The sequence below is a fragment of the Periplaneta americana genome, chromosome 2 (genome assembly GCF_040183065.1).
Source record: "Periplaneta americana isolate PAMFEO1 chromosome 2, P.americana_PAMFEO1_priV1, whole genome shotgun sequence".
NCBI lineage: Eukaryota > Metazoa > Arthropoda > Insecta > Blattodea > Blattidae > Periplaneta > Periplaneta americana.
In genome coordinates, this window is record NC_091118.1 from 99,954,803 (window position 1) to 99,976,247 (window position 21,445).

The 21,445-nt window shown below is 36.0% G+C and overlaps 1 protein-coding gene across 6 annotated transcripts in view; it reads left to right on the forward strand.

Moving 5' to 3' along the window:
• The window catches only part of Src64B (Tyrosine-protein kinase Src64B), a 284,478-nt gene that overhangs the window by 21,753 nt on the left and 241,280 nt on the right, over positions 1–21,445 (forward strand). For 4 of the 6 annotated variants that reach the window (XM_069818190.1, XM_069818195.1, XM_069818193.1 and 1 more), the window contains exon 2: positions 17,391–17,535. The exons of the other annotated variants lie outside the window; for them this stretch is intronic. The gene's annotated coding sequence lies outside the window, so the exon portion shown is untranslated. The remainder of the gene's footprint in view (positions 1–17,390; positions 17,536–21,445) is intronic. 6 annotated transcript variants of the gene reach the window in all.

Here is a 21,445-nt window from a genome sequence, read left to right on the forward strand (position 1 = left end):
GTCCGGGACTATTCTATACATTACGCAGTGGTTGATTTTATGAACAGTAAATTAGTTTTCTACGAGTATTCATATCTCAGTCAACTATAACTTCCCATCAAAACATAGGCGGACAATTATTGTTTTCGGCTGTTTGAAAATATTAGGGGAGTAATTTTACATAATCTATTTGTATTTAGTTCTCCATTCTTACAAAATTCTCTTTGTGTCGCGTAAAATTGATTTTTTCATAACTTGTTTTGCACATTATGGTGAAAAACCTATGGAAACTGTTTATAAGACAATATTTTTACATTAAATAATACCGTGTGTAGTAATTTTATTTAGCCTACGATTGGACACTCCTGCAATATTTAGTTAAAGATATGATCTATATTCACAATTTTGTATAAGGAAATTATAATATTAAACTATAGAGTGGAATATAGATATATTTTTATTCGCATTTATCGCGATTTGGACCATAATACGACTTAGCCGAGCAGCACAAACTGCACCCAACTTATTTCATAACTGGTATGTAAAAAGTATTTGGTCTGAAGTACTTAGAGATACTCCACGTTCCGCCCGATAATCACCTCTACCTCTCTACTGTATCTCGAGAGACTTCATCTTTTATCAGAATATTTCCTGCATTAATTTATTTTGGTTTAGTATATTTTTCTAATGTTTTCAAAATGTGGCTTCGATTATTCACTGCTTATCGTGTATGTATGTATGTATGTATGTATGTATGTATGTATGTATGTATGTATGTATGTATGTATGTATGTATGTATGTATGTATGTATGTATGTATGTATGTATGTATGTATGTATGTATTTCAAATGTACATACCCCCACATGCCACGCGTACAACAGGTTGAATATCACTGCTTTAGAGATCTTTTGGTTGAATATTTTATGCAGTGCCATTGGTGAGCATGCTGTTGTGTCAGTACGATTTTGTCTGTATTTTTAACTCTATTCCCTGTATACCGCCAGGTATTCATAGCCGCACTTTTTTTTTAGAGTAGGCCTATATACTTTCTTTTTTTCTATTATGGTATTATTTTCATGTTGTTTAGTGTCGATTTTATTATGCTATTATTATTATTATTATTATTATTATTATTAATTATTTTTTGTAATATGTTAGTATTCTGTTATTTAACTTTTTGTTAAATTTTAACTGTCTTGTATACTTTGTGACCTGGTTGAGTGACCTAGTGTATGACCTTAACTCTGCCCGTATACATAAAGAATTATTATTATTATTATTATTATTATTATTATTATTATTATTATTATTAAGTAGATGCTACATTTCGTTTTTCTATGAGACTTTTTTCCTTCACTTGGGGGTTCTGGTTTTACAGGCAGAAAACACTCTCTCTCTATTAAGACTTGTTGAGAAATGGTAATCCAGAAGATATTCTTTACTACAGTATTTGTGGAACGCGGATGCTATCATGAACGTCTCCTCTTAAGTCGGTAACAGCCCTCTTTCCTGAACTGAGGCCGGGACAGTTATGGCAAAGATATGAAAATCACCATCACACGAAACAATGTCCAGGTGAAACACTCAGAATTGCACCAAACATAAAAACAGCTTGAAATATTTCGGCTAAAATCTGTTCATCTTAAAACAATAATAGTCGCCAGAAGACTAATATTTCTTAAGTGCAAATTGTCAAGGAGAATCTCATGGACGTACGTGGTGTAAAAGGGACCGGACCGCAACAACTATCTTCGGCGTGCGCTGTTACACAGCCCATTTGAGTTGTACATTATTATTCCATGGAATAAATCTTAACTTCAATTGTAGGAACTTGCGTTTCTTGATGTTGTACATAATTCGACTTATAAACACTGTCCACAAGAAGTTGTAAGGTACGTTTTCCTCGGTGCGACTATTGCGATGATCGTGCAACGATAATCGTTGAGCACTATTTCTTTGTATTTTCTATGGAGCTGTTTTCCTCCGAGCGACTGCCGCGACTCTAGAAAATACAAAGAAATAGTGCTCAACGATTATTGTTGCACGATCATCGTTGAACGATCATCGCAATAGTCGCACCGAGGAAAACGTACCTTTATTCTTTAAAGCGAATTCTAAATCCTCGAATAATTGGAAGCTGTATTTTAAAGCGATTTCTGAAACAGCAAATAATTACACGTGATACTGTGATTACATATCAGGAAAGTAAACAATGTGATGCATATAATGTACTCTTGCAATCCTAGAGTCAACAAATTTTTAAGGAAGTGGCGAGCTACGCTGGTAAAAGGAATAGAGCTTTGATTCCAGTCATACACCATGAGATAACAGTAGATTATATCGTGGACAAAGTAGCTTTGAAAGGGATCAGTCTCCTTGAATTAGTGTACCTATTGTTTAAAATTGTGGTTATTTACCTCCTATATTATTTAAATAATTTGTTAGGTATAACAGTTCTTGAAAATACACTAATTGATAAAAATCTGTTTCTCAGTTTTCTTCCTTTGGGTAAATAGCAAGCTCTCGATAGTCTGTTCATTTCGTATTTGAAAGGTCGAGTGTTATTTTACTTGCCGAACCACAGTTCAGTCAGCTAACAGTTAATCACCAAAACGGATATATAGAAAATTAATAGAAATAGAATGAAATGGAGTAAAAATGAATATATTATTCTATAACATATTTATATATTCATCATCATCACCACCATCATCACGTTCATTCATGAATGTTAGGCCAATGTGGGACAATCATATTTAAAGTTTTCTGTCTTTCTCTCTCGGGAATTTTTGGACGTAATCTGTTTTTATTTTCTCTTAACGTGTATCATCCTATTATATCTATAATTATTATTATCATTATTATTATTATTATTATTATTATTATTATTATTATTATTATTATTATTTGAGAATATGCATGATTCACAGAAGCCACCGGCGTGGCTCAGTCGGTTAAGGCGCTTGCCTGCCGGTCTGAAGTTACGCTCGGTCGCGAGTTCTTGGGCTGATTACCTGGTTGGGTTTTTCCGAGGTTTTCCCCAACCGTAAGGTGAATGCAAGGTAATCTATGGCGAATCCTCAGCCTTATCTCGCCAAATACCATCTCGCTATCACAAATCTCATCGACGCTAAATAACCTAGTAGTTGATACAGCGTCGTTAAATAACCAACTAAAAATTATTTACAGTTCCTTAGATTTTTTTATAGTCGAACAAAACGCACACACATTGTTACATCCAAAATGTGTGTATGTGCAACCAGTGCCTTTCCACTTCATTTGCGTTCCGCATAGCGGATAAATGGCAGAACTACGACCCATTTTCAAGTTGCACACCACTTAGGCGGGCCATGCTATTGCATGATGTGTGTCTATGTACTAGAATGAGTGTATATGTAAATATTCGTGTAAGTGTAGTGTAGGAAATGGGTGAGGATGATGAGGAAGGGAGAAAGAGAAACCCGGTGCCGTCACGTAGCCTACTCCATATCCAAAATGTAAGAAATGCATTTCAAAGCTGTTCAGAAGTTTTCTGAGTGATGACTCGACTGCTAGTCTATTCATTGTCTAATGTAAACCTATCACGGAGAATTTATACCTTTTTCAAGTTACAGATCACTGTAGTAATGAAATAAGTTGACGAACCATAGATAATCCCACTTGTTATCTCTGTATTTATTTAAAACATTTATTCCTGTTCGATTCGAGGCAGATTGCGGGAGATTGATGGTGGATATAGTGGCTGTTGGGCAAGTGTTCTCATTCCATCTTTTCCTAATTATCGCCGTATCATCTCTGCATAACTAACGACTGTAATTTAACACAGATGTTAAGTAGAAAATTATCATGTATGCTGATAGTCATGACTCGAATGTTTCTTGATTTTATTGAGTTTGTATAGACACACTATAGCAGCACGCAATATCTCTGTTTTGTAAACAGGCATTAGCACCCTGTCATCTCACCGACGTAAAAATATATATGTAGTCGTCGAAAGCGTCGTTAAATTCAATGCAAAATCAAATAAGACTGAAGCAACGGTACTGTAAGTGTGGGACACGAAGTAGAAAGTCATTACTGGTGCTATAAACAGTTTAATTGACGTAGAGAGCGTTAAAAGTGTGCGATACTGATGAAGGGATAGGGGAATACTACAAAAAAATTTTTAGGAACCCCTGCAAAGTTAACTTATCGTCAGATATAGGTAGCCTACATAGCATATGGAGATGGCAAATGATTGTAATTCACAAATGGAAATAGTTGTAAAGGAAGGGCAGTAATTTTACACTTTAAATGTTTTTTGCCGAATAAATGTTGGACAGATTTTGGTGATTATCACGCAACTACATTTAATTTTCACTTGTGATGTATAAATGTGAGTGCAATTACCTTAGTAGTTACCAAAATGTGACTTAACTAACTTTCCCCTCTTTCAAGTTTTCGAAACCATCACTCCTTCTAAATATAATTTCACAAAATAGGAATTGAGCATAGATTGAACATAAAATATATCCGTTATCAGTTGAATTCTCTTCATGTGTATAATAACTTGAAATTTGAAGTACACGTTAGTGAAGATTACACGCTTATTTGTCTTCCTGTAAGTCAATTTAGAAGATCTTAACTGTTGTTATGAGAGAAGTTCCCCCCTGCCATTCTTCAATTTGTAGTTTTATGACAGCGTTTCATAGAGTGTGTTCCATGGAACCCTGGTGTCTCGTGAGTCCTAAACGGATTTTTCAAATTTAATTTTATACTTAGAGAATACCGTAAAATGTATACAAAAATCACGACAATATTAATCACTGGTACCATGAAATATCAGTAATAATAATAATAATAATAATAATAATAATAATAATAATAATAATAATAATAATAATAATAATAATAAAAATCATCGTCATCGTCATCCAATTTCCCTTGAGAAAACTTTTTTTTATTAGAAGCGAAGATCTAAAGAAACAATAGAAAATGTTATAGGAAAGAGCAACCGTATATATTCCTGTACAATGGTTTAATTAAATTATATTAAAAGCTCTCAACTGATTTTTTTTCATTCATTCATAGCTTTCTGCACAAGGGCACGTCTTTCACTGCAAACCCAACATTCTCCAATCTTCCTCTTATAGTCTTCGCACACGGTTCATATATCTTAATGTTTATCACCTGATATCTTCTTCTGAGCCGAAATTTTTTTCCGTTCACCATTGCTTCCAGTATCCCGCGCCGTGGCGTTGTTGTCTAAGACATCCTTTCTAAGACTCGTGCTACGGAATGCGCGCTAGTTCGAGTCCTCGTGTGGGAAGAAATTTTCTCATTAAATTTCGCCCAGTGTATGGGGCCGGTGCCTATCCAGCATCAGGATGCACTTGGTGAGCTACGATAGGTAGTGAAATCCGGTTACGAAAGCCAGCTATAACGGTGGAGGATCATCGTGCTAACCACATGATACCTCCATTCTGATTGGATGATCGTCCACCTCTGCTTCGGCATGTGGACGTGAGGCCAGCAGCCGGCTAATCGGTCATGGTCCTTCAGTAGGCAGTGTCTCCTTAGATTCTTTTTCTCTTCCTAACCAGTTTGACCACTATTTTTTCTTCACCCACTCTATTCTAGCACAGCTATCGATGTTCTTGAAATTATCAGAGACCGAGAATCCCAATTAGCCTTTACCATTCCTCCCCACAACTGAATTTATTGATCGATATAGTCATTTCAAATAAATTTTATTGTGTGATAAAATTAGTAACTATTGTAGTTATTCCATTTTTTTTTCAGTTCAAACCTGTTACGGTCTTTGTATAACCCCAGATCACTCATTCCTATGTTAAAATCGGTTGCACTTTGAAGAGAACAACCGCCAGGATCGCCACCCGTCCGTCGTAAATGAACACGAGATGGCAGTACAGTTGTTAATGCAATTCAAATGGGAGTTAATGACGTGACTCCTTATGTAACAACTAGATGGCAGCATAGTAAACCTGACAAAAGTTGTTACCGTCGAAGCCTATAATGCCCAGCAATCTGGGTATATATGAATTAAAGGTCTTCTATGATTTCGTGTACCTTTGAGACCTGTGGAAGGTGGGTTAGACAAGATTTCGTTCTGAGGATAACTGATAACTGTCCTATAGAAAAACAGTATAGGCTATTCATAAGCTTCAGAAGAACATAACGTGTACATTTTGTATTGAATCTGCTTGCCAACTGCGCAGTGGCCTGATGTAAAGTGATGCCTGTTGGAATTTGAACTTACATTTAAAATAAATTTCTGGATGACTACTGTTTATATATATTTTAAAAGGAACCAGCAATAGTCTGCAAGCTTGCCGGATGATCTTCCTTTATGTCGCCTTTCAATTTCAGATATTTCTTGATGAAATCTTTCCCCATGCTCGTCGCTTACCGCTCCAAAGTTAGGAGGAAAGGAATCCAAGTGAGACTGTAAAAAGAGTATTTTGAGAGACATATTACACTCCAATTTGTCATATGCACTTAACATGGTTTCCACAACAAGTTCTCTGCCCTAGAATTTCCAAGAAAATTTGAGCAGACGTCTTTGAAAGCTCGCCATGCCATTCATTCTGTACCGGAAAGTTTTTCCTCAAACAAAGGCTCAGCCATAACTTTGTGAATTTGTGGACCGATGAAAATGCCCTCATTTAATTTGCCTTCACTCAAACCGGTAAACTTTTCCTTTAAATACTGAAAACCACACCCTTGTTTGTTCATTGCATAGACCTCACTTTGAACTGTTGTGAAATTTACTTAATAGAAGGGACCAATATCTGTTTATTTATTAGAATACAAAAGAACATGTCAACAACCATAAGAAACCAAAACTAAGTCATAAACTCATAAAATACTTTAGCTTTTGTTTTCGTTTATGTTTATACTCTCAACCCGTACCAGATGTTTCCCGTGGGAGCGCTTATCGAAAGTGAAATCATAGTATATCTTAAAAAACCTTACGTGATGCGAAGAAAAAAAAAGATGCATTTTCGGATTCAGCACACATCAAACCATAAGGGACACATTGTTTTAAGTCGGAGCAAAATTCTTGTTTTTCAGTGTTATTGGAAAAGAGAGCCTACGCATAACTAGTAATGACAATGGAGTTAGGTTAGTCAACTTTGCGACATCAAAAAATTTAATAGTCAACATTTCCCCATAAGGATATACATAAATAGGCTATACTTGGACTTCTCCAGATGGCTTGACACACAACCAAATAGATCCCATCTTGATAGATAAACGAAGGCATACTAGTATAGCAGACATTCGAACTTTCAGGGCGGGGCAGACTGTAATTCTGACCATTATTTGGTAATTGGAGAATTAAGAGAAAGACTATCAATAGCCAAGCGAGTAGAGCAACAAGTTAATATTAGTAAATTCAATATCCCGAAATTAAAGGACGAGGAAACTAAGCAACATTATCAGGTCGAAATTTCAAATAGGTTTGCCACTTTAGAAAGCTCCAACGAAGTTGAGAAAGAGTTAGATGTTAATAGCGTGTGGGAAAATATCAGAGATAGCATAAAAATTGCAGCTGAGCAGAGCATAGGTTATTCTGAAACTAAGAAAAAGAAACCGTAGTTTGATGAAGGACAAGAAGTAGAAAGAAGGAAAGAGGCAAAATTGAAATTCTTACAGGATCCATTTGAGGCGAATAGAGATAATTATTTAAATGAAAGACGGGAAGCAACTCGTACACTTAGGAATAAAAAGAGAGATTATTTGAAGGAAAAACTGAATGAGGTAGAAACAAATAGTAAGAATAAAAACATTCGAAATTTATATAAGGGTATAAAGGAATTTAAGAACGGATATCAGGCAAGGGTAAACGTGATCAAGGATGAGAATTGTGACTTACTTGCAGACTCTCATTCAATTCTGAACAGATTGAAGAACTATTTTGGGCAACTACTAAATGTAGGCTACATAGGCCAAATAGAAATGTTCGGGACGAAATTCAAATACAAACTGCGGATCCATTTATACCCGAACCCACACTTTCTGAAGTCGAAATTGCGATAGAAAATCTGAAAGATAAGTCTCCAGGTATCGATCAAATTTCAGCAGAATTAATACAAGAGGGTGGAAGGGCATTATGTAGCGAAATTTATAAGCTAGTCTACTATGTTGTGTAATATTATAGTTCGCAGAACACGATTTTAAATAAAGCGACATATTTTATTTTTATTTTAATCTAATGAAATTTAGTGGTGTTATTGAGCGACTCAAGAGATACTTTTGCTCTTATCTTGTCAACCTCATACTTCGACCAACTGTCGTGGCTCCGACTTGAAAAACGCAGAAAACTACATTCACTTTCGCTGCTGTATCAAATCATGCACACTTCTTGTCCATTTTACCTGTCGTATCGGTTTCAGATTTTCTCATCTCTTCATAGCTTCTTCCCGCCGATATTAGAACCTATCGGACGGTATCATCTTGCAAAATTAAAATGCACACTTACCTAATTCAACAGGCATAGTAAATTACATTCGATCTTAAATGTAATAATAATAAGGAAAAATTAATAACTTGAGTTTTTTCGATTAGTTTAATGAATTGATTTTCTCTTCAAATGTTCAACAGTGATTATATTTAAATATCCGAATAATTATATTTTTACTTCATAAATGATAGTCCTAAGTAATTATCTTTACATTTCTAATGTATTCAGATTAACTGTAACTTAGATAAGTTACAATAGCAGTATTTCGCATTATTATTATTATTATTATTATTATTATTATTATTATTATTATTATTATTATTATTATGACAGAAGCCTTTAACACAGCTGCGGACAGTGAAAGTACCAGTTAGCCGTAAGAAATGAAACATACATACTGTAGTGTAGTAATGGATAATAAAGTATTGAACAAATTTAAACATATGGTCTAAATGCAATCGAACGGTCTTAGACATACCTACTAGGTCTTAACGTTACAACGCATTACATGCTATACCAGACCTGGGCGTTAATAGCTCAGTTGAGATACTGCAGACTACCCCTTAACTTCCCACTCTACATTCCCCGGTAGAGACAGTTATGTATCGGACCGGTGCGAGTAGACCTGAAGGCAAGCATTGATGAATGACGGATTGTATAAGGCATGCATCATAGCTTTCGGCTCTCGCTCATCTCCTAAAATCCATCACTCACGCACGATGCTTTACTATGTGTTCGTTTCTAAAGCTGTGAAGCGAAAAGGACATGGGCGGGAGTATCTTCTTTCCTTTTTCCTTCCTCTTTATGTCCGGGGCTATTCTATACATTACGCAGTGGTTGATTTTATGAACAGTAAATTAGTTTTCTACGACTATTCATATCTCAGTCAACTATAACTTCCCATCAAAACATAGGCGGAGTTATGGGGGTGTACTGCTCACCCCCCCCCCACCAAACTTGGTCGAACTCTTTTTTTTATTATTATTAACGTTAGAAAATATTGAATTAAAAAATATATGGAAGCACTATAATGTTCTTTTGTAACAAAACTCCACAGGTATCAAGCAGCCACTTGGAGAAATATGAATAACATACTGCACAACTTACTTACTTACTGGCTTTTAAGGAACCCGGAGGTTCATTGCCGCCCTCACGTAAGCTCACCATTGGTCCCTATCCTGAGCAAGATTAATCCAGTCTCTATCATCATATCCCACCTCCCTCACATCCATTTTAATATTATCTTCCCATCTACGTCTCGGCCTCCCCAAAGGTATTTTTCCCTCCGGCCTCCCAACTAACACACTATATGCATTTCTGGATTCTCCCGTACGTGCTACATGCCCGACCCATCTCAAACGTCTGGATTTAATGTTCCTAATTATGTCAGGTGAAGAATACAATGCGTGCAGTTCTGTGTTGTGTAGCTTTCTCCATTCTCCTGTAACTTCATCCCTCTTAGCCCCAAATATTTTCCTAAGCACCTTATTCTCAAACACCCTTAACGTATGTTCCTCTCTCAAAGTGAGAGTCCAAGTTTCACAACCATAAAGAACAACCGGTAATATAACTATTTTACAAATTCTAACTTTCAGATTTTTTGACAGCAGACTGGATGATAAAAGCTTCTCAACCGAATAATAACAGGCATTTTCCATATTTATTCTGCGTTTAATTTCCTCTCGGATATCATTTATATTTGTTATTGTTGCTCCCAGGTATTTGAATTTTTCCACCTCTTCAAAAGAAAAATTTCCAATTTTTATATTTCCATGTCGTACAATATTCTCGTCACGAGACATAATCATATACTTTGTGATACTGCACAACAATGCAGAAAAGAGAGAAGTGATCCCAGTATAATGTGTAAACTTAAAAACTAGATTAAATAAAAGAGAGTTTACATTTAATATATATTTCTTTTTTAAACAAACAGATAAAGTAAATGTAAAATTGGTCTACCCCTGTGGAGTCATGGCTAGCATGTCTTGCCATGAAACGTGGTGTCCCATGTTCAAATGCTGGTTGGGACAAGTTACTTGGTTGGGGTTTTCCCTGAACTAATTGAAGCAGAGCTGTTGGATAATTTTTGGTGTTGGAGCTTGGACTCATTTCGCCATCATTAATTCACATATCATCATCCATACAACATCCGGGTGAAGTTCACGGTGCGGCATGCTGTACTTGTACAAGAGCGCGGTCATTCGGCTACCCAATCATTCACAGAATAGGAGTGGTAAGCAGAATAATACTCAGGCTGCAGTGCAAGCCTTAGAGTCCCTCCTCCGTACAAGAAAAAAAAAAAAAAAGTAAAATTGTCTTTATATTTTGTTACAATTTTACTTTATTTTACAATACCTTTATTAAATGATCATATTCCGATATACCAAGATCAAGCTGTAATAGAGGGAGGAAATAAATGATGTCCCCCATAATCTCGTTATATCGGGATTCTATGGTTTGGTTTGCCCCCCAACCCCCGAAGAAACGGTTCTCTCTTCACCAAAAGGACCGGGATTCGATCCGCTGGCAAATTTTGTGACAGATATTCTCAGACTACGTACTTTGAATTCTTCCATCATTCTCATTTCACTATTCCTCAATTATTACTGTGCCACCATCTCACTGCTCTGAGTAGCTTTATAGTACAGTAAAATTACGTTAAATAATCAAATTGGCAATCTATGGTTATGCTCTTAAGTGTCTTTCTGTTCGGAAATAATGTAACTACATTGAAATTGTGTAACCATTACAATAAAAGGAAGCCCAAAATTAAAAAAAAATTATATAATCGTGTCCGTTTCTCTCTTTTCGATCCCAGGTGGTGACAGGATTTTTTCTCGTTGCCAAACTTTCAGAACGGCCCCGAGGTTCACTCAGCCTCCTATAAAATTGAGTACCGGGTCTTTCCCGGGGGTAAAAGGCGGTCAGAGCGTGGTGCCGACCACACCACCTCATTCTAGTGCCGAGGTCATGGAAAGCATGGGGCTCTACCTCTATGCCCCCCAAGTGCCTTCATGGCATGTTACGGGGATACCTTTACCTTTACCTTTACCTTTTACTGTTCTGTCTAACACGTTACAGTTTCAAATGCAACGGTGGCAAGGCAGGAGGTGGGAGTAGAAAGAAAATGTCTTGTTGTGGGATTGCCAGAACGGCGGCTTTGACAGTTCTCAGCAGTATTGTCAAAAGCAACAGCCACTGCCCCATGCACTCGGAAACTTTACACTATCTACATACACCTCAACCGACTAGAGAATGTATCTGACATTTACCACGCGGAGGGAGCACTTGTAACTTTGTCATTTCGGCATGCCTTAGCAAATATACTTGGTGCAAACTGATGTAGCGTTGGTGGAAATTTTGCATGTGATAAGTTAATCACGGCAACATAACCCGATGCAATTTAAGGAATGTTTGTAGAAATTAGATAATTTATTTTCAATTCACATTGTTAAGTTAGGGCAGGAATAATTGTTTTCTAGTATCAAAGAACTCTCAGAGACATTCTCTAGCATTTTAACCCTATGCCTAAGATGCATTTATATGAATTAGACTACAATGTATATAAATGTACTCATTGTTAAGTGTAAAAAATTAAAATTCTCAAGAAATGTAGACAGCAGTAGTGTGCAGGCTTTCTTGCCTACTCGCAGGCCCGTGTGCTTCTGTTCCGTAGAAGTACTATACAATTCTGGAACTTTATCTTCTCCACCTTGACAATATGTTTGAGCATTGTCCTCTTAGCAACCTACGTATTGGATCAGTTTAATTTGAATGACCATTTTGTGAATCTTGTAATGTTTAGAAATGATTTATAGTTAATTTTAAATAAAAATCTGACATAATATATACTAAGTTCAGGATAAATAAGTTTATATAAAATAGGGCAAGAGGGCCTTTGGGGCCGTTTGAGATAGGGCAATGATCATCAACTGGCGTATGAACGGGCACGGGCAGTGCTTGGCTGTTGCGTGCTTACTGTACCGGGCAGAGGACCGACCGATTTGTAACGTTGCGTTGTAGTGAACAGAGGCGGTTCTTGCCATCCATTTAAACAAGAGTCAGGAGCAGAAAACACTTCAAAACGTAGGCCACGCTCAAGAAATACAATTTACAGATACATTATACAACTCACAATAACGAATATGGCAGATACGAAGATGAAGAGCGTGCAGTATTAGTTCAACAATTGAAGGAAAATGAGCTGCTGTTTAAGATCACAATGCTAGTGAATCAGCTGTGCGACTCAGTTATAAAATTTCACTTGTAATAGTAAGATATTATAAACCTTTTAAGGATTGAAAATTTGAAGAATGTTTAATTGCAACTGAAGAACATTTGTCACAACAAGTGTAGGAGTTTGAATCTATCAGCTTGTCTCCTTCCACCATGATGCGTCCCATCCGAGGTCTAGCCGAGGATGTTCAGGTGCAACTATTAATTATTTGTCACCTTTCATTTGTTATTCTTTGGCAATAGATGAAAATACTTACGTTAGCGATAATCCCCAACTGGTGATTTTTGTAAGAAGCGTTATTGAAAATCTTGAGATTAAGGAGAGCTCTTATATATTATTTTCATGAAGGATACTACTAATGATTCCGATATTTTCATGTAGAGGCTGTAGAAATTATTTTGGACTTTCTTGGAATAAACTTATATCCTTGGCAACCAATGGTGCCCTTTCATGGTTGGAAGTAAAACGGGTGTAATAAGGAGTCTAAAGGACGGAGTGAAAAGCGTTAATTTATCCCATGAAGTTATTTCTATTAACTGCATTATACACCAATAATTAAATCGAAAGATCTCACTCATCGTCAATTTAAGTCTTTCTTGACGAATTAAATAGTGAGTATGGCGATCTGTCATATTATAGTAAGTGCGGTGACTAAGTTGTGGCAAATTATTGGATAGGTTCTTTGAACTGAGGGAGGAAACATCATTGTTCACGAAGACAAAAAGAAAAGCCTGTATCATAAGTGAAAAATGAAAAAAAAAAAAAAAAAAAAATGTATTTGTGAATTTGCCTTCTTAATGTAATTATCTGAATGCTTTAAATTATTTTCTACAAGGTAAGAACAAGATTATTGCACAGTAGGTTCGGGGTTCGATCCCAAGTGGTAACGGGATTTTCTCGTTGCCAAACTTACAGAACGGCCCCGAGGTTTACTCAGCCTCCTATAAAATTGAGTACGGGGTCTTTCCCGGGGGTAAAAGGCAATCGGAGCGTCGTGCCGACCACACCACCTCATTCTAGTGCCGAGGTCATGGAAAGCATGGGGCTCTACCTCCATGCTCCCCAAGTACCTTCATGGCGTGTGACGGCAATACCTTTTTTTTATATGACAGAGTGAAGGCATTTAATATGAAACCACCTCTAATTATGGAACGTTAGCTTAACTCAAAGGATAAGTTACAGCACATTTTTCAAAATTAACAACGATATAGGCCTACTAGTTTCTTAAGACTTTGGATTTCGAAGAATATATTCACACATAATGCGATCTCCGCCAGGAATTTGATTCGAGATTTAAAGACTAGGAAATTTTTCAATTTGATTTTCGATTATTATCTGTAATTGGAACTTATTGATTTACTTTACGATAGTGAATTGAAGGGCAAATATCAAAACAAAAGAAGATTAGCTGACTTTTATATGAACTTTCCACGTGTTAGATTTCTCCGATTGTACAGACATACATGTTAGGATCCATATATCTATGCGAACAGTAATTTTTTCCTATGATGAAGATCAACAAACCATGTTATGAAACCAAGTATCGGATCACAACTTAAAATGTGCTCTCAGATTATGCACTATACGAAGAATAGTTCCAAACGTTGAGAAATTGCTGAGGAAAAAGAGAATTAAACAAATCCCGAAAAACCAGTGATAATGCCAGTGTTGAGTGAACTGAATGGAGTTAATTTCTGCATTACTATTTCTAGGGTTTTTATGTGTTTTGTTCAACACTTTCCCTAACAGAAGCAGTTTACACATTTACAGTAATTGTCATGCATTACCCGAATAATTAACATGAATTGTGTATTACATTTCTAAAAGTAATTATAAATTTATTAACTTTAACTTTGTTGAAAATAGGCTACAATGTTTTTCAAATTGCTTAACATGGTTTATTTAGTTATTTCTATTTAGCCCGTATCTTTTTACATCAGAAAACAATCATAAACCTGTGTAGTAAATTCATATTGTGGTCCCGCCGCTGATCGTCTTAACTGCCCTGTTACGACTTTCCGCGGGCGAGGCTTGATGACGACACAGTGCTCTTGAGTTGAGGACCACTGAGATAGGGGATGCATGTCCGCTAAAGCCTCAAAGCTACGTCATTGTAAATGTGTTAACCCCTGCAGGTTAGTAAGTTGCTTGAAATTAGAGGCCCATTGGGGCCTTGTAACTGTCCATACAGGAAACAACAAGCAAGCAGTACCAGGGCCGGCTTTAAGGGGACATTTTTCTAAAAATAACTTTTTCCTAATCATTTTTTCAACCAAATTCTGAGAGCATGTTTCTATGCAAACTACTAACAAAATTCAAATTTTGAACTCCCAAATGTTTTTGTTTTTTTTTCTTATTTTTTTTTTTAGAAATAGCTATTTTCAAACCCAAGTTTTTAGTAGAAGATCTCGATTTTTAAGCTTCTTTTTTATTACATTCACAAGACAAAGAGAAACATTTCTATGCATTCATTTTATGAAATATCCCATTTACTCACTTTCAATTTTTTTTTTAATTTTGAATATGTTACTTTTTTTATAATTCGTGAAAAAAATATTAATAAAATCAACTAGCAGCATTTCTTACAAATTAAATAGATAGAGACATGCAACTACCTCATAAATACTTGCAGTAAAAATTTCATCGAGATTGTTTAATATTTGGCATTAAAAAAGTTGGTGTTGAATCAAGAAGAATAAACTTACGGAAAAATAGATTTGAAAGTAAAATTAATATTTATATAACACATACCTATTAAAATTCTTCTCCGTTACATTCATCTAGTAACTTCAGAGAGCCAATTTTGGAACAAAAAGTTACTAGATTTGTAATTTGTCATTTAAAAAAAAATTCAAACATATTTGTAATCAGAATTGAACTAAATCTATTTAGAGTATGAAAATATACATTCTAAAGACGTGAAATAGACGATAAATTTTTTTTTTGAAAAATTTTCATGATTTACAGTGGAGTAGCCGATTGGACTGATTTATCCCAATCAGGACTCGCGCCTAAGGAAGCCCCACACTGGGATAATCCACTTCAGTCATATCAAATACACAACATACAGGGACATCATTTTATTTTTACTAACATTTTTAATATTAACTTGTCTATACCTTTAGAGAACCGGAAACACCGCTTGCTCCCCCCTCCAAGACTGGAGTTCGATGATACTGGCATAAAACACAAATCACTCTACTAGGTATAGGATGGAAGAAAAGTAGTTCATCCATATACGTAAACCAGGAAATATCGCGATTTTGAGTTTGATAATTTTCATTAGGTTTTTCTTTAATCAAAGTACAGTACTGTATTAAGAATAAGTGTTTTTACTCACGAAGCGAGTTATCCATGCGAACGTATTCATTATGCAGTGTATACTGTCTACAGCACATTAGCGTACAATATAGAGAAAGAAGTTAAATTGAAAAATAATCATAATATGAATATTTAAACACGATTTTGAAAATGGTGGCCGTTCATTTCGATACAGGCTTCAGTTCTTTTGTGCATATTATCGCACTATAGACTATTGCATCTAATTCCAATTGCCAGTTTCGTCCTTCGTACTAGTAACTCATGTTGAAATAATTCTGTACCTACCCTACGTACTGTGAATTCAATCTTCACTTCTGCCCGACCCGAAAATATAAAATTACTCAGACATGCTATCTACTGTCCGTCCAAGTGGTTATGCCGCAGGATTGTAGAAAGGGAGGAAATCACGTGACAGTTAATTACTTAACGAGGCCCTTTTATTTAAGTTAAATTAAACAGCTGTATAATATTACATAAACGTCCTATTCCTAAGAGAAATTAATGTTTTCAGAAAAGAGCTAAGACAGCCCAGCTTTTACAGAGGGGCGAGCAGAAGCAGGTGGGGGAAATCGGGATGCGACGTAGGCAAACGGACAGTACCTGTGCGAAAATATGATTCAATATTGAAAGCTCTTTCGTCACTGGAAAACGCGAACATATTTCTGGAACGTACTATACTCAGTAACTCAGTACTGCTTACTATCTGCGGTCTTGGTTCTGTGTGGAGTTGGAACTTCCTTAGTAGAAGGGGTGGGAGTGAAGTACATTAAAAAACTCAGGTACAATAAAAATTGAAGTAAAAATAAAATGATGTCCCTGTATAATATTATTGCATGTACACCTAACACCATAATATTGTAGTTTTACGGAAATAACACGATTTTTAATTTCGGTATTATATAAATTACGTATCTCACCAGGAAGTAGGGTGCGCGCGACTGTTTAACCCCTTTATCCCAAGAGTAGCTAACACCAATTAGGTGGCTTTAATGTAGCCCGTGGAGAGATGAAGCGGTGCATGGAGCGTAGATATCGATGTAAATAATTATTGCACAGTCAATAAAACATACTATTTCCTAGGTGTTTGGACTATCTAAAGATTGGCCCAATCAACATAATTATTTAGTTTCTTTACTTGTAGGCTTACTTTGCATTAAATCGCATACACTTCCTAAATGAATATCTTGATTAATTCGTTTGTATAATATAGACATGTCTGTAATAAACTATGTATACCGGTACAGATCCTGCAAACTTGGCTGTAATGCCCTATGGCCCCCAAATAATTTTTCGAATTGAGCCCCGCAACTCCTAAGGCCGGCCCTGAACAGTATTGTAGGCGAGAATTAAGTATTAATACCATACATTTTGGTTGTTCTAGGTAATGGCGTTCCCCGTGCGTCCACTGTAGGGGTAATACGTTCGCGTCGTCCCTACCACGAGTTGTAGTGTGTATTGATAGTTCACACTGAATGCATCTTTCCTCCCTCAGGCCAATAAGTAGTAGAGAGGCAAAGCGCAATACGGTAAGTTGTTTGTTTACATTTAATTTATTATGAACTGAGACACTTTAAATGTGTTTTTGTTTGGAAATGTTCATTTTATGACACAAAATAAACACTGTACAGTAAGTTATTTTATTCATAACAAATGTTGAGAACGACCCTTATGTTTTGGAGTCATTTTACGACCGTGCCACTCTCCTGTCTTGTCACCATTCCACAGTGCTATGATACAGCTGACATCAGACTAAAGGGCCTTTAATTCCAAGCACATTCAAGTGACGTAGTTCTGGAAGGACGCTTCGGCAGAATGCATTCTAGAGATGGGAAAAGTTATTTTCTCGTAACAGTTCCAACTGTTACAGTACCTTCAAAATACTGGGTTCCAAATAACAGTACCATATGTAACTACACAGGTGCACAGTGGTATCTTGGAACGTATATTACGAGTATATATCGTCTTTGCTTGGAACATGCATGTGTGACTAGTATCTGATGGAACAGTAGTATTTCGGAACAGGTACGTTCTACTAGTATCTAATGGAACAGTAGTATTTTGGAATGTGCACATACGACTAGTATGTAATGGAAGTAGTGGTATTTTGGACGCTAAATGATCACATAATTCCCTGTACGCCATATGATGTTATAATTAGGTGAAATGTGAATTCGTGGAAAAGAAATATGTTCTAATGCCAAATTGAATTTGTAGATCAAGTTTGTTCGAAGTAGAAAATGTAATTAATTTTAAATTATTTGTAAATTGGTCGCGAAATCGAAGTAGATCTCAGTGGTAAATAAAAGTTAACCTATGCTTTCTCTTCTGCTCAGCTTAAGTTCACAATGATGTTCAATTTCTCCAAAAATTAGTAAATAAAAGCTATAATATTTCGGCCATGCTAAAATTCATATTAATACCGCCATGAAGAGTAATAATCTCATTGTAATGAAATAGGAAAATTTACCTTTGCATTTTCGTAAATAAAAAAAACTTCAACAATACAGTCATGTTTCAACAGAATTTAGTTTAATTTTAAGAACTGGTAATGAAACTAAAAATATAAAATATTTGTAAATAAAACATAACCCATATATTTTCATCTCCCTTGATAAAATTCACAACACAATTACTATACTCTAATACAGGCATTATGTTAATAATTGTTTTATGGGTAACATCAGTTTCAAGATAATTTGCGTTATTTATCTTTTACTTTAGTTTCCAACATTTCTTTCAGTGCGACGAAAGGATTCCCACTTCTGCTTTCAGTTTCCAATACTGCCGAACATGTTCCGTTCTGTGGAACAGGCGTTGTCATAGTGTAGTTCCAAAGTGAAACGAGTATTTTTTAACAGCAAGTATTTCATACTAGCCCAGAACAACGCTTATTTTGGAACGTACTATTCCAAGGTGCTGTTACTTTTTGGAACAGTTCCTTGCTTGGAACTGTTCCAAAATAACCGTTACGTTATGTTTTCCTCATCTCTAATGCATGCCCTATCGCAAACAGCTCAAAAATTTCCTGCCGTACAACACGAAGGATTTTACAGACTTTTTAAAAAAAATTTTTATATATATTACGACTCAGAAACATCTGCCCTATATGCATACATAGATACATAATGCTGAAAACCAGTTTACCAACAGCGTAGCTGAAAGGATAACTGGCTAGTCTCGTAACATGATTCTGCGCTCTGTGGTGAATCTTGTTTGTTCTAATAGCATGATTGGGTTTTACTCGGAGTTATCCCTAACTGTAAGGCAAATGTCAGATAATATGGCAAATTCTCGGAGTCATCTCGCTGTCACCAATACCACCGACGCTAGATGCACTCATAAATGATAGAGTGTCGTTAAATATTCGATTAAAATAACATTTTTCTATACTAGCGTTACTGGATACGTGTACTTGACCAGAATTTGTATTCGGCATTGCAGCGTCACTGACTTCCTCTGTACTTTGAATGAAAATTAAGAATAACGGAGATTATACACTAGTCGCTTTATTTAGCGACGTCTTTGAATTTCCAAGGTGGTTTTGATAATTTAAATACGGTAAAAGATCATTGGGGAATGCAATTGATAACAGTTGCTTTATACACTACCGAGCTTAGGCTAGATATAGGCTATCTATCGGGAATCGGACACAGTTTCCGTGGTTGTTTGCTATAGATAGTCATATTCTGAAGGGAAGATGGAATTTCCTATGCTAGTGTAATTTTCCGTATTAAAGTATCAGTATTGTGTAGCCGGTCTTACATCTCTTCACACATTTAGATAGGTATACTTTCTCTTAGTTCATATGCAAGTCATAGTCATCTTGTCATCGCGTCTGTACTACCTAATTCTGCTATTAACTAAGCCAAGAAGCAAGACAATGGATTAGCTCTGTTGGTCTCCTTGGAAAGTTAGATGCCACAAACCTTGATTTTTTAGATATGTTTTTCACTTATATTTCGAAACAGTCATACGTAGAAGATCCTCAATGAAACATCCCTAGAGTATATTTACGATATTACGCCACTTATATTAAATGGGAAATCTTTTACTTTGTTCTTGATTTCTTCATCGTCGACCTCTTTCTCTCTCTCTTTTTACTCTTCGACCTCGTCGCGTTCTTCTCGTCTTTTCTTGCTTTTTTTCCCCTTTCCTCTTCTTCGCTTATCTCGTTTTTTTCACCATACGCTTTGTCTGATCCTACAGTTTGGTGTCAAATTGTTCACTCCTGAAAAACGTATCTCCTGTTCCTAGACTTCGGCGCCAATTCGTTTCTTTTCATTCGTTATTTTTAAAACTCCTTTACTGATACTTAGGTATTGTTACCAATTTCTTATTTCGTCCTCCTCCTGTCTTTGTCCAGAAGTTATGATACAATATAGGCCTACTAGTTTTTAGTTCTTTCATACTTTGTATTTCAATAACAGTTTTTTAATAGCAGACTTATGACAGACGAAATGATTCCCTTCCAAGAAAATATGCTCTACATCAGTGGTCGTCAGCACTCGCTGAAATGTGCAAAGGGTACGCGGTGCTGTCCCGTGTGCACCGTCGTGCAACAGGGAGAGATAGAGAGCATACTCGCTAGCAGCTACGGAGTGCACCCTAGTGCACTGTGTTTTCCGCGGGTAAGAGAGACTAGCCCCAGCGTGCTCTGTGCTGACGACCCCTGCTCTACACTATGATTTTCTTTCAGACATTACTCTGAAATTTCAAAATTCTTGTTTTAAATATTTTTTATTTATTAATTATTAAATAAATGTATGTGATGGGGGACTCACTTTGCATCAGTAGCAAATTTCAAGATACTGTATTGAATTAAAATACATCAGACATCGATCTGTGAAGTGTATACATCTATTCGAGGCATGAGAACTAGAGCATTTTAGTAAAACATACAAATATGGATAAGACATTATGGTTATTGATTCCTCTTGCTGAACATTAAATACTCTATTAATTGGTTTTCGAGAGTGCGACAGCAAATAATCACTGTTACTTCGCTTCCAGTTCTTTGTCTTCAGAAAAAAGTGAAGAGCGTAAGGATGATTGACAGTGTACAAAACTGGATGCTTTATACAGGGTGGAAGGTAAGGTAGTACATTAATTGTAGGATGTGATTCCTTGAAATATAACGAACAAAAAAGTATAATACCATTTTGCTCGTGTTTGCGGGGTTTTTGAAGAAATAATACTTTTATGCCGACATTTCGATCGCGATTTTTGCGACTAATGTTTAAAATACGATTTAATTTCTTGTAATAACAACGAAGAGAACTTTATTATGTTCAACGTTGCAGCAGTATTTTAATTAGACAATTCATTGATTTCGAATTATTCGATTGAAGAAACATTGGAAACATTGATTGTCGGGTCACGTACAGAAGATCTAAAAATCTGGCATCGCTGTCCGGACAGCAGACAGTTTGCCTAGTA